We start from the raw sequence: 15,575 nt of genomic DNA, 5'->3' as shown, positions 1-15,575 counted from the left end.
TTTTTTCGTTTTGCTTCTATCATGTCATTCGACGTAGAGTGCAGCTTTTCACAGCGCAGACTCTGTTTAGCAGATAAGCGAAAAATATTTACGTTTGAGACACTGAAAATGAATCTTGTAGTACATTGCAATTCGGTACTGTAACTGCACTTCCTAAAGACGACTAATAAGATAAATGAAGAAATTAAAACTGCTACATGTTTATTTCCACCATTAACACTGTCTACAATTAAACAAAAATGCTTATAAAAGACAGGAAAATAAATACTTTTCACAATCTTTTGACATTGTCATTGTGTAATGTATATTTACTTTCAGAATGTACATGTGTGTGTGTTTCCCCATACTACCGTACTCTATTCTAAATAGCAACGTTGTTACCTCAACACATCTCTACCTTTCACTACCTGCAGCGAGTTAACAACCTATAGTACATGCACAGTAAACTTATTGTATCGGGTCCCAAGTCTCGAAGCCATGTATGACTAAGAATGTGACGTCGCGCCGTAGCCTGTCTTTCTCGTTACCTACGTCAGTGCCTCTACTGCCTTATACGAATAAGCAGATGTAAAGACAAGAAACGGAGCGGGGAGACAAGTCAGAGCCCTATTTTTCTAGCGAAACTAGTATGATCCACGTACATCTAGCTTGTACTTAAAGTAATCAAACGCAGGACTCTACTCATAAGAAAGGACTGCTAATATTTGAAAACAGCATCCTTTTCTAGCTTCAGAATGAATGAAAATCTGTTAAAAAGACAGAAGCTGTTCATCTTGTTTTATGAGAATGACTTGAATTATATGAGCGTATTCCGAATCTCAGCGGTGAGCAATCTGATGACATCACGGTGTTCCGAATTTCAGCGATGACGTTACTGATGCTCCACCGTGTCCCACCGGTTCCATCAGCTTGCAGAGGTGGTGGCAGTCTCCATCATCCGCCATCTGTGAATCTGATTGGTTCTTGTACAGGGCGGGAATTAGCAGACAAATGACATCGTGCACTGTTGTGCCATGCCGGTGCGTTCTGCTTTAGTTCTGCTGTATTGTTTGTAATGAGCAGAACGTAAAACAAAATATGTTAATGGCTTATGAGCGAACATGTCAACGGACCAGTTATTACTACTGATTCAAGAAATAAATTGCTTGTGCTCTCTTTTCTTTGAGTGAGATGACATATGAAAATTTCGCAAACTCTTGTTAGCGTAGCACAATAACAACTTGTACAGTCGCCATGATAGCCATTCAACCTTCCAGCAGTTTTGTTCCTATTCCGCTGCAGCGTGACGTTATTGATGTTCACCGGTCCGGTGAGATTCGGAATACGCTGTATGCATCTTGTTTTCATCGTATATGTCGATGGTGTTGAACTGCAACCTGGTATATAAAACAAAAATGGACAAAATAATGTTTCACATTATCCCTAACAAAAAATCTTTCCGAATTTTCTGCATCTTATGTCGATACACGGATGTAAACTTTAGAAGAAAATATTTAAATACTACTTATGTGAGATCTTTGTTCGTTTCCAAGACATTAAAATGTTTCTTTTCGATCTCCTGTAAAATTGAATATTTAGACATACGAGTTGCTCTTCAACATCATCGATATAATTGCTATGCTACGGTAAGAAACCGATTGCATAGCCAGAATGAACACTGTGTCCATCGTGAATATAAATAATGTGAACTCAAATTTAAAAGTAATGTGATAACGCGCGGTACTACACCAACATTTGTGATGGGAATAAAAGTGACACTTGGTGTGTGTGGTTGTTCAATCTAAATTAGATAGTCATAGAATGAAATGAAAATTTTGAGTAAATTTGGAGTTCTGATAAATGAATTAACTAAAATTAAGCCAACGTAGGGAATTATGAATGTTTGGTAAGAACCACATGATTATAGTGAAGTCTTTCTTTATAGGCTTCAATAATATATAAGAGATATTGATAATAACGGAATACTTATTTCTACCAATTTAGCTGAAATTGCTGAGCACATAAGTGACACAGTGGGTAAATGAAGACCGTCTACTTCATTATTTTGCCCAAATTTCTATACAGAAGCACTCATTATATTTGAATTTAAGGAAGAATGTAAAAATTTATCTAAAAAGAAAGAGAGCAATGTGCGTTGTTAGAAAGTGGTATCGGAATAGAGAGATTGGACCTTTTCCATTGTCGATAATGAATCAAGGAATCCACAACGCTTCGAACATTGGCTCTATCTTCGTTTTAGATGAAACTAGTAAGCTCTTTTGTGGGGGCCCTGTATTTTGTATCTATTTTATTTTATTGGGAATTTTCCTGCTTTTGCCCCTTTATACAGAGTGTTTCATAATTCCTATTACAAACTTCTAGGAGTTGTAGAGGGGGCTAAGTAGATAAAGTTTTGATTGGGAACCCGTGTCCAGAAATGTATCGTTTCGATGCAAAATAAGTTTGCTGTATTCTAACAAAAATGGTATGTGATAGAGTGAGGCGATGCGGGAAACGTTCATCATACATGCGTTGTGCATTACCGGTTGTACTGCATGTTTGTGAAACTTGGACTGTCACTTTGAGAGAGGAACAGAGGTTAAGAGTGTTCGAGAATTAGGTACTTATAAAAATATCTGGGGCTAAGATGTGTGGAATTACAAAGGAATGGAGACAGTTACCTGTATAACGCAGAACTGTACCCATTTTATTCGTCACCTAACATAATTATGAATTTTAAATCCAGATGTTTGAGATGGGCAGGGCATGAAGTAGGCCTATAGGTGAATCCAGAAATGCGTGTAGAATGTAAGTTGGGTAGTACTCCGTAGAACTGATTGTAAACAGAAGACACAAAATATCAGGGGACTGCAGAAGTCGCCCTCAGCCCATTTTGTTTGCGTACCGTGAGGCGGAAGATTTTAAATCTAATCGATCTTCAAGCTTATTTTGCATCGAAACGATATATTTCCGGACATGGATTCCTAATCAAAACTTTATCTACTTAGATCCTTCTACAGTCCCTAGAAGTTTGTAGTAGAAATTATGGAACATTCTGTATAGTGGTTTTGTCTGCAGTGGCAGTTAAAGAGAGAAGTGAAGTAGGACGGACCTCCACAAGCTTTCTTTTTTCTCTTCTAAATTGACATTCTCTGTTGTCATTGAGACATTTTATCAGCTGTATAAACAATCGCCACTGTTTACTTAGTTATTTCGAATGGAATTGAATGTAGGGTGGGAGCACTATCACCCAGCATTGCACCTGTTATGATCTATTGCGTTAATCCTCAAGCTAGGCGCATTCCCTAACCCACACCGGGTGACTACACTAAGATTCGCTGCGTACCAATATTACCCTCGTCCCTAGGTCAGTCCCCTGCGTGCGTCGCCACTCGGCGATCGAGGAATGCTATGGAATAATGACGAAATGGAGAAATGGTGGCGGAATGATGTAGATGGCTAATATGGGGAGAAAAGTGAGAAAAACCCCAACTGCGATCTTGTCCGCCTTAAGTATCTCTATAGATTTTTCAATAACAAATCCCAGACCTCATCGGGACTCGAGCCCGGGCAGCTTGCGTGACAGGTTGGAGGTCTGACCACTCAGCCACCGCAGGGTTTGCTAAGTTACTTCCTTGAAGCGGAAATAGTACTGAGCTTCGAGGTCAGCTCTGTGGGGTCGACTGTTTATCATAGCAACCGTGACGTCGACAGCTTGCATGGAGGAGAGGGGATAACGTTAACACAGGTTAACAGGAGACCAATGAGCTTGCCAATTTTCGAAGGTTTCATTATTATTATTATTATTATTATTATTATTATTATTATTATTATTATTATTATTATTATTATTATTATTATTGAAGACCAGAGTTTCAGAAAATAGGTAGAAATAGGCAGGCAAAAAGGCATATTTTTACTTTGTTACTTAACGACGCTGGATAAACTACCGGGTTATTTTTATTGTCGATGGAATTGGTGATAGCCAGATGAGGCCGATGATTCGCCATAGATTACCTGACATTCGCCTTACTCTAAAAACCCAACTAGATAATTAACCGAAACGCGAAGAGAACCCACGCCCGAGCGCAACTCCGGATCAACAGGGAGACGTGATACCGCCTGAGCTACACCGATTGCCAAAAAAAAGGACACTTAATATATGTAATATATGCAGTAAAAATGGGATTTATACTGGGACATCATTTTATTTTTACTAACATTTCTAATATTAACCTGGCTATGCCTTTGGATTAACGGTTGAGAACCGAAAACATCGTTTGCTATCCTCTTCCACGACCGGAGTTTGATGATACTGGCACTGTTCAAAACATACAGAGGTGAGCCTGCCTGGAAAGAAATAAAAAATAGGTTGCAGCCGCCAAATTACTCTTCAAGGAACGACCACTCATATAAATTGAGGGAAAGAAGGCAGAGGACGGACACTGGAAAGTTTTCTTTTCTCAATCGTACTATCAGGGACTGGAATGCTTTACCTGCAGACTTACTAAAGGCTTTACCAACAACCAAAAATGTATTTAAAAATAGGCTTAAGGACCTTACTAATAGACGGTAATTATACACAGTACTTAAAGGGTGTAAATGATATGTTGTTATTGAAGTGTTGTATCAGTGAAGAATTATGTTGTGTCAGTGAAGTGTGTTGTATCAGTGAAGAAGTATGTCGTGTCAGTGAAGTATGCTGTGTAAGTGAAACGTGTTCCTGTCAGTGAAGCTGTATAGGTTATAGTGGCAGTGCAAAGTATTTGAACAGTGAAATGTTTTTGAAGTGTTAGTGAAATCAGGATAGAATCAGTGAAATGTGTCGTAGTTCCAGTGCAGTGAGTGAGTTGACAGCGAAATGAGTGTAATGTTGAAAGGTACTTGTGCAGATATGAACATATACTCGTGGGTTTTAGTTCGATCTTAGTTTTAAGATACAAATTAGATTTATTTCAAATGTTATTTTAAGTGATCGTATCATTTAATTTAGTATATTCCCTGTTGTTGTTGTTGTTATTATTATTATTATTATTATTATTATTAGTATTAATTATTAGTATTATCATTAATTGTATTTTTAATTAATAAGTTTATTATTGTCATTATTGAGTGTAATTAGTTACCACTGCCACCGGGTATATACCCATTGTAGTGTGAATACATACATACATACATACATACATACATACATACATACATACATACATACATACATACATACATACATACATACATACAAGCAAATCACTTTACTCGGTATAGGAAGGAAGAAAAATAGTTCATCCATTTCCGTGAACTAGGAAATATCACGATTTTTAGTTTGATAATTTTCATTAGGTTTTTGTGTAATCAAAATACGGTTCAGTGTTAATAATAAGTGTTTTTATTCACGAACTGAAGTATCCATGCGGACGTACTCATTATGCAGTGTATATTATACCGTCTACAGCACATTAGCCTACAATATAGAGAGTGAATTTAAATTGAAAAATAATCATAATATGGATATTTAAACACAATTCTGAAAATGATGGTCGTTCATTTCGATACAGGCTTCAGTTCTTTTGTGCATATTATTGCACTATAGACTATTGTACATATTTCCAATTTTCAGTTTCGTCCTTCGTACTAGTAACTCATATTAAAATAATTCTGTACCTACTCTATAAAAGAGTACTTTACGTACTGTAAATTCAATCTTCACTTCTGCCCGATCTGAAAACATAAAACTATTCAGACATGCTATCTACTGTCAGTCCAAGTGGTTATGTCGCAGGATCGTAGAAAGGGGGGAAATCACGTGTAATTTAATTATTTAACGATAACGTTTTATTTAAGCTATTTTAAACAGTTGTATAATATTACGTAGACGTCCAATTCCTAACAGAAATTAATGTTTTCAGAAAAGAGCTAAGACAGCACACCCACTAACCTTTACAGAGGGGCGAGCAGAAGCAGGTAGGGGAAACGGGATGCGACATAATCAAACGTATCTGTGCGAAAATATGATTAAATATTGAAAGCTGTTTCTTCACTGGAAAACCGCATCATATTTCTGGAACGTACTACACTCACTAACTCAATACTGCTTACTATAACTGTAAGGCGACTTTCACTGTATATGCTGCCTTGGTTCTGTGTAGAGGACTTCGTTAGTGGAAGGGGTGGGATTGAAGTACATTAAAAAACTCATGTACAGTAAAAATTGAAGTAAAAATGAAATTATTTTATAGATTTATTATAGATTTATTTGTAATATTGACAATTAATATTTAAGGAGAAAAATTAGCTTCGGCGCCGGGGATCGAACCCGAGTCCTTGGTTTTACGTACCAAGCGCTCTTACCACTGAGCTTCAATCCACAGTACCGGACCGAACCCTCCTCCTTCAATGTTTCCCTTTTTGGCTTGACTCCAAGTTAGGCATATACAGGGTGTTTCAAAAATACAGGGCATAATTTCAGGTATGTATTTCCCACATGTGGACAATACGTAGAACCAAGGACTCGGGTTTGATCTCCGGCGCCGGAGCGATTTGTTCTCCTCAAATATTAAATATTAATAAAATGATGTCCCTGTATGTATATTACAAATATGCAAGTGAAGATAGCTGATTGTAGCATTACAAATTTTATCGTTTTGATAACACCTATTTTTACAACCAAAATTTTAAGAACATGGAACAAAATCTCACTTATCTACTTTTCACTCGTAGTTGTAGCATGTGAAAAGGCATAACTGAATCATTCAGGAAATATAGATAACTCATTTTCACGCAAAAGTGCATTTACCTATTTGTGGTATTAAGGTAACGAATTTATTATTACATTTAGAATTGGAAATGGCTTTTGTTCAACAGCACAAAGCAGCATTTCATTGAATGAGATATCTAAAACGAAAATAAATTGATTTACAGATTTAAAAATCTACAAATTATCCTCAAACTTTCAGACTCTTTTGTCTCAGAGCGACGATTTATGCCTCTAAATTCTTGTGTTGAAGATTTAAAAATCTATAAAGCATATAAAACTTCAATGTAAACACAGGACGTTTTACCAGAATTTGCTAGTATGTTGATTGAAAAAGAAAAAGTAGAGAACTGTGACAATTGACTTAAAGATACCGCAAACGATTTGCTAAGAAGCCTTATGAAGTAAATTTGTTCTACAAATGATGATGATGCACATTCACGTCATGCAACGTCATATAATAAATAATGTTACAGATTAAAAAGATGCTAAATGTTGTACACACTTTTGTTTAATAAAGGCTATTATTTATGTAATATTATTAATGAGTAGGCTACTACTGAAATTCTTATTCTGTCCCATAAATACTAATAAACGTGTTTAAAGCGACCCATACACGACGAAACATGCCTCGAGGCATGCGGCGATTCACGGGTCAGAGGAAAATCTCATCGTATGTGAGCTGGTCTGTGTATGTATTCCGTATCATTGATACGATCTCACTTGATACCGCCCCCGAGGCGAGACTGATACAGGCCTCGAGACGAGAACTGACGCGTTTCATCGTGTGTGCTGTTGCCTCGAGACCTATACCACATTTTAATCTCACTGAAGTGGAGAACAGAGCGTTATAAGCTAAGTGCATAGGCCTACTTACTTACTTACAGGCTTTTAAGGAACCCGGAGGTTCATTGCCGTCCTCTCATAGGACCGCCATTGATCCCTATCCTGTGCAACATTAATCCAGTCTCTATCATCTTATCCCACCTCCCTCAAATCCATTTTAATATTATCTTCCCATCTACGTCTCTGCCTCCCCAAAGGTCTTTTTCCCTCCGGCCTCCCAACTAACACTCTATATGCATTTCTGAATTCTCCCATACGTGCTACATGCCCTGCCCCTCTCAAACGTCTGGATTTAATGTTCCTAATTGTGTCAGTTGAAGAATACAATGCGTGCAGTTCTGTGTTGTGTAACTTTCTCCATTCTCCTGTAACTTCATCCTCTCATCCCCAAATATTTTCCTAAACACCTTATTTTCAAACACCCTTAACCTCTGTTCCTCTCTCAAAGTGAGAGTCCAAGTTTCACAACCATGAAGAACAACCGGTAATATAACTGTTTTATAAATTGTAACTTTCAGATTTTTTGACAGCAGACTGGATGATAAAAGCTTCTCAACCGAGTAATAACAGGCATTTTCCATATTTATTCTGTGATTAATTTCCTCCCGAGTATCATTTATATTTGTTACTATTGCTCCCACGTATTTGAATTTTTCCACCTCTTCAAAGGATAAATTTCCAATTTTTATATTTCCATTTAGTATAATATTCTCGTCACGAGACGTAATCATATACTTCGTCTTTTCAGGATTTACTTCCAAACCTATCTCTTTACTTGCTTCAAGTAAAATTCCCGTATTTTCACTAATCGTTTGTGGATTTTCTCCTAACATATTCACGTCATCAGCATAGACAAGAAGCTGATGTAACCCGTTCAATTCCAAACCCTCTCTGTTATTCTGGACTTTCCTTATGGCATACTCTCGAGCGTAGTCAAAAAGCAAAGGGGATAGTGCATCTCCTTGCTTTAGCCCACAGTGTATGTATGTATGTATGTATGTATGTATGTATGTATGTATGTATGTATGTATGTATGTATGTATGTATGTATGTATGTATGTATGTATGTATGTATGTATGTATGTATGTATGTATGTATGTATGTATGTATGTATGTATGTATGTATGTATGTATGTATTCACACTGCAGTGGGTATATACCCGGTGGCAGTGGTAACTAATTACACCCAATAATGGCAATAATAAATAATGAATTGGAAATGCACTTGACAGAAACTGACTTATACGGACTCTGCTGTATGTTTCACAGTGCATTTATTTATTAAATTATAATAATTTACTACTTATAAATTATGTAATTTATTTAATCTTAAATGTTCTCTTGTTGAGTTGGATGAGGTCGTTTGGGCTCCCAATAATCTGTTTTGACTTTTGGCTGTTCATTGGGTCTGGTCGTTTTGATTCCAGCAGTAATATCTAAGGTCGGTCGTTTCGGTTCCGGCTACGACACTGGAGACTGGTCCTATCGGCTCCTGCTTCGCATTTAACAGGCTTAGGGCTTAAATATTGGCATGGTTAAAAATTTTATTAACATTAGAACGTTTCGTGTAAGTCAGGCATGTCAATTGATGCCCACAGGAGCAAGCGCGCGCTTTAGAGCTCAGGAGAGCCTGAGCGCTTTACAGCGGAAAGGAAAGAGACAGACGAAAGAGGTGGTATATGCCGCTTGGTCGAGCTATATACAGGGATGGCCAGCACTGATTCAATAGATAAAGGGAAGAGAACTTATTAAAACTGCATCCATGTTAATTTTTAGATTTGCCTGAGAAGTATAAGTGCATTATAAGAATGTAAGTTTTAATTTTAATGCTCATTTTTCACAAGTTTGATTTTTTTATTCAAAAGAAATATTTGGGTTCCAAGCTTCAAAATGAGGGGTCATTTATTAAAATCCGTTCAGCCGTTGTCCCGTAATTTCCATTACCAGTTCAAATATTATATATATATATATATATATATATATATATATATATATATATATACTGTATATAAATTCTATAATTTATTATTTATTAAATATTACAACACAATTATAGTGTTTGCAATAAGATTGACGCAGATATGAACTGTGAGTGTACTGGGAGGAATTTATCAGCATGTACAGTCTTAGAAAAAAAGCTTTGTTGCACAAATACTTTATAGGTCCCAGAAAGGAGGCAGTGCACATGATCAGACATACAACGAAACAAAACTAATTTTATTACCTCAACTAATCCTTATCTTGTGAACCAGGTCGCTCGTCCTCTGATCATGCACAATGCCTCATTTCTTGCACTTGTAAAGTATCTATGTGACAAAACGTTTTTCTAAGACTGTACAGCAATTTTCCATGTTTATGTAGTGTGAAATCAACATCATACATGGGCATAAATGCAAAAAATGGAGCAATGGAGGAACTTATTAAAAAGTGTAAAGAAATTAGTACTTTCAGAATAAAGATTTCTTGGCAAAAACTAATCATAGCTTCAAATCAAATGAAGAACTCCAAACCAAGTTCGTCCAAGTTTGTCAGTGGACAGCGATTGTGTATCCATTTTGTGGTATTTCTACTTGCTGGCTTTCTTCACAGATAGAGGAACTGTGAGAAAAGGGACCGAAAACATTCCCGGAGATGAATTAGAAATCCTGGATGGCAGGAACATAAAGATGATTCAAATAGTTTATAATTTTGATTATTACTGAAGAGTCTGAATTTTCTGTCCTAGTCTTCAAAACATATATTTATATTCTGAAAGACATAATTTCTTGAAAATGTACTGCCCCTTCGCTGTTAAAGAAATGTTTGAATCTATCTCGTACTTCCCTTTTGGAGATGTTTAACGATCTTGACGGTCTTTATAAAGGCATTCAGTCCCCAGTACATCTCTATTCACCACGTAGGCCTACTATTTCTCCAGTTAACATACTCTATCTCCTCATTATACCCTAGATCATATATGTAACAGATAACTCATCGCTATGTTAAAATCGGCAGCACTTTGAAGAGATCAACCGTCAGGATCGCCACCCGTCCGCCATAAACGAACACGAGATGGCAGTACAGTCGCTAATGCAATTCAAATGGGAACTATGACGTGACTCCTTATGTAACAACTAGATGGCAGCGTAGTAAACCTGACAAAAGTTGTTAACGTCAAAGCCTATAAGGCCGACCTATCTGTTACATATATGATCTAGGATTATACAGTCTCCTCACTGATACAGCCACAAGCCTATGTTGATCGATAATACAAGAAATCATTTATCTTCACACCAGTGAATCGCCGCATGCCTTGAGGCATGTCTTCTCGTGCATGGGCCACTTTAGACCCAAGAGTATGAATGTTCAGTGTAGGCCTATGTAGTGGATGCAATTTTTCTACATCTTTATATCGACAAAGTCTGACCTTCCCAGAATTTGGGTCCACGTTTCTCCACTGCCTACTTGTAATACTATTACTTTTTGTAATTTCACAGCAATGTTTTAAGCGACCTCAATGTTTTTTTTTCCTTTGTTAGGAGGGAGGAAATATCCCACGCACTACGATCTGAGGTCTATTGTACACCCCCTATATGAGATGAGTTGCGTGCCCACTGATCCTCTACGCGCACCGACCTAACCATCCCCTTAACGACCGGTTCCTACATCCAACAGGAGTCCATATACCATTCCTGCTTCGGGAACCCCCCCAAAGGCTCTCTTAACGGTCCGAGGCGGAAGTCCTCCCCCCAGAAGTTCTGCCCCGGATTCCGTTGCAGAAGCTATCCATCATCACTAGACTACAATCCACTGAGGCCGGTCGAGAGAGCCAGCAGCTTCGGAGGGCCGCCTGTAGAGCAATCTGAAAACCACAAGAAGTAACGGAATGATGAATGATAGGATGATAGCGGAGGAAAGGAAGTGGCGAAGATGAGTGGGGTTCCAATCGCCTGATAAAGTTACCTGATATTCATCCATAGCAGTAAGGGAAAAACCCCGAAAAAACCTCACCCAGGGAACTCGTTCCGACCGGGAATCGAACTCGGGCCCGCTGGGTTCGGAATTAGATTCGCTAACTCCTCAGCCACAACGGTGGGCGACCGCAATGTTAGTATTTAAACAAATGAAATGGTCGGCATCAGTATACATTTTTTTAATGTTTTCTTTTTTTAGCGCTTGAAATTGCACAACAGTAACGAAAATTATCGTTAATAATAATAATAATAATAATAATAATAATAATAATAATAATAATAATAATAATAATAATATAGAGGAGAAGGTGGTAATATGGGACAGGATTGTAAAATGGTACATGATACACTGCTGTTTTTCTGAAATTAGTGGCGCTACCTCTTACGTACAGCGACATACTCTCTCCTCCTCGGTTAATTTTGGTCTGCAATGGAATGCAATAAGTCCATCGAGTGAGAGTGGTGCATGTTCATTATGCCAATGTTAAAAGCTTTTTTTTTTCTTTTTTTTTTTTTTTTCAGAGGGCGCTTTTCTCGGCTTGTTCCGTGGTAACAAATTAAGGTAGAGGAATTCTGTTTATGCCTAAAAAACGTAGGGGGTATAGATTTGTAATGCCCAACATCATGGGAATCAAGTGCCATTCTAAATTAAATTTATACAAGGTTTTATGCTATGATATGAGTGGTGGTATTATGGGATAGGTTGTCCCATATTACAACATTACTATTCGTGTAAGAAAAATAGATTTTCAGGACAAAACTACAGTCTTAGAACCTTCTAATTTGTGTGTAAGATACTGAAAAACGTGCATGAAAAGTGCCGAGGACAACACTAGGGCCTTAACCAATGAAAAACGGAGAACATTATATTTTTCACATAACTATCAAGACATTCACTTCCATATGAATTCTGTGTCTAATGTGTTACCAGTGTTCATGTCTTAAGCATTGTATGTGATTCCAGGCTTAATTTTTTAGAATTTACGCAGGTAGTTTGCCCATCCCATATTGCAACCTTATTTTCTGTAAGTCCAATTATGCGGTATGAGAACTTTCTAAACACAGCACCTGATTCCTTGATATAATCATGTTATGACTGCACACAAAGAGACTTGATATTCCTAGACCTATAAGTGAGAACGTCAAATCCCATTTTTAACTTCATTGTTTTCAAATTATGGACTGTGGAAAAAGACTGTCCCATATTACTACATTCTCCTCTATTATTATTATTATTATTATTATTATTATTATTATTATTATTATTATTATTATTTATGTGATGATCCTTATAGGGACCAATGGCGGGCTTATGTGAGGGCGGCAATGAACCTCCGGGTTCCTTAAAAGCCAGTAAGTAAGTAAGTAAGTATGTGATGATCATTATGATGAAAGTGATAGGCTATTGAGTATTAGGCTTATGCGTATTTTATTTCAGGTTTTTATGGCAGTCTCAAAATTCTGAACAAAAAAAGTAGAATGATGAAATGCGTAGGAAATAAATATGGCTGAAATCTTTCGTAACAATCCTGCTGATACCCAGGAAATTCTTTGAGCGATTCGAATCTTTAGAACTTGCTTAATAAGCGGATCCTACTCGGGCCGCTAACAGATCATATCCGTATTCATACTAAAGAAATTCACAATTCGATAAAAAGAATTCAAAAGGACGACTGAAAGCCACAAAGTCTCCTTTGACAACGATGAAAGCTTTGCCTTGTACCGAAACAACTTGCAGATAGAGCGAGTTATATGTTATTGCAAGAACGGATCAAGTGAGTACAGTAGTAGGACGTACAACACATTTCCATGACGTGGACAAGGTAATTGAAGGGTTCAGAGCCATAGTGGGTCAAGCGCCACTTATTAAAAACGGAGAAAGCAAGGGTTAAAGTGAGTGAATACCATAGTTTAATGAAGATTGACATATCATTGAGTTTGAACGTGTATACCTTATATTACTTGCTATATGTTTCCATTGAATTATGGTGATAACTTCATTTTAACCCTTGTTTACTACAATTTTAGTAAATGGCGCTTAGCCCACTATGGTTCTGAACCCTTCAATTGGAAAAGTATTTCTAAAATAATTTTTCATGCTTATTTATAAGAGTTCTATAGAACGTAAATAGATACCTTCCAAAGCGATAACCATTTTGTAATACAATAAAAAAAAATATTATTATCATCATCAGCATCATTAAGTAGCTATATGCTTAACTCTAAGCGCTGTACATCACGCATACTTTCAAGTATAACTCCCTGTAAAGTTGAATTGAATAATTTCGAAGGTAAAATTGTCCCGGGGCCGAGCATCGAACCCGGGACCTTTCGTTAAACGTACCAACGATCTATCGACTGAGCTACCTTGGAACTCTACCCGGCACCGATCCAATTTTTCTCTCTATATCCACAGACCTCAAAATGGGCTGACAACCGTCAAGCAACCAACATTGAATGCACACTAAGTCTGTGTGACTTAAATTGTGGTTTTCTGTTAACGAACAGTGACGTGTATTATGCAAATCAAACTTTCAAGCTCAGCACCGGACCAGCAGGCAAACTCACCATCGTTCTGAGCTACACCGTTTGACGCATATGTTCAATAGTTTCTCGTTGGCAGCATATAATAGTGTTATAAGTAAAAAAATGATGAAGCATCAAAGGGAAGATATATTTAAATCATATGAGGCGTTCCGTAAGAGAAGGGCGAACCCGCCAAATGTACCTGTAGAGATAATCGATGTTCAAAGTATTTTACCTGTAAACGAGATGAGGGCGAAGCCGCCAAGGACACGTGTAAATAATGATAATTACTTTGTACACTGAAAAACGAATACCTTTATTGAAAATTGGAATTAAATGCCCAATTTAATATTCCAACTGAATTTGTGATCATTGATGACATTATGAATTCATCAATATTATGGGAATAATATTTGAAAAAATTATATTAGAAAAGGCAAAGTGCATAGAATGAACTCAATAGTTGGAGACGTTAATAACAATAGGGTATAATAATAATAATAATAATAATAATAATAATAATAAATAAAAATACTTAATCGCACTGTGATGTGACATTTACAAAGTGTCTGAAATTATTAATAAACAAAAATAAGTAGATACCTGTCATGTTATTACCCTTGCTATCAAAAGAGGTCTCACTTGTTCTGGGAACAGAGGCGCTAATAATTCATTACATCATCTTCATGAATATGTAACTCTGAGTCTGTCACTGCTAGTTGCACGTTTTGTTTGCTGATCAGTCATCCAGAAACATTCTGTGGCACATAGATAAGGAGAGCTTTCAGATCCTTTACTTTATCAGAAGTGAGCTTTATTGGCGTGACATACCTCTTTGCAAAACCAGCTGAGAGAGGTCGGCCTGTTCTTAATGCGACATCTGTTCACATCAACACTGGTTACGAGCTTAGAAATATAGGCATTCTGGAGGTCATAATTACCTAACTCCCAGAAATTACGAAATGCAGGTTGTATTTTCTCCATACCTAATGCGTTGAAGCCCCACATGTACATGGCGGGCCTATACCGCGAGCTTGCACATGTCGAGATGTTTTCGTACTAATGTACGATTCACCTTTGGTCCTTTTAATCTTTGCTTGTACGTTTATCCATTTTTCGACATGCCTCTGACGTTTCCTACAATAACCAGATATGCCTGGTTGATTATCACTGTCACTATTACTCATATTATGCTATTACAATGTCCATAAATACACGTAATTCCTCACTGCGGCTTTACTGGCCTGTGTGGTTTCAACAACACTGAGACAATGAATGGCGCGCGCCTTCAGGCGGAGTGACGTCTTCGCCCTTCTCGTAGAGTGTAATATGAATATTATGAACCTGTCACATACTACACAGTTTCTCCAACCTTACAAACAGTGATAATTTCGATGTAGTAAGTGAGAGCCCGCCAACGTCTGCCAGGCTTAAGTTGCAGATATGTGTCTTAAATACTCAGAAGAGTAAAAAAACATAAAATTCGACTCTTGGCGGGCTCGCTCTTCTCTTACGGAAT

This window comes from Periplaneta americana, chromosome 5 (genome assembly GCF_040183065.1).
Source record: "Periplaneta americana isolate PAMFEO1 chromosome 5, P.americana_PAMFEO1_priV1, whole genome shotgun sequence".
Classification (NCBI taxonomy): Eukaryota; Metazoa; Arthropoda; class Insecta; order Blattodea; family Blattidae; genus Periplaneta; species Periplaneta americana.
Note: the sequence above shows the minus strand (reverse complement) of the source record.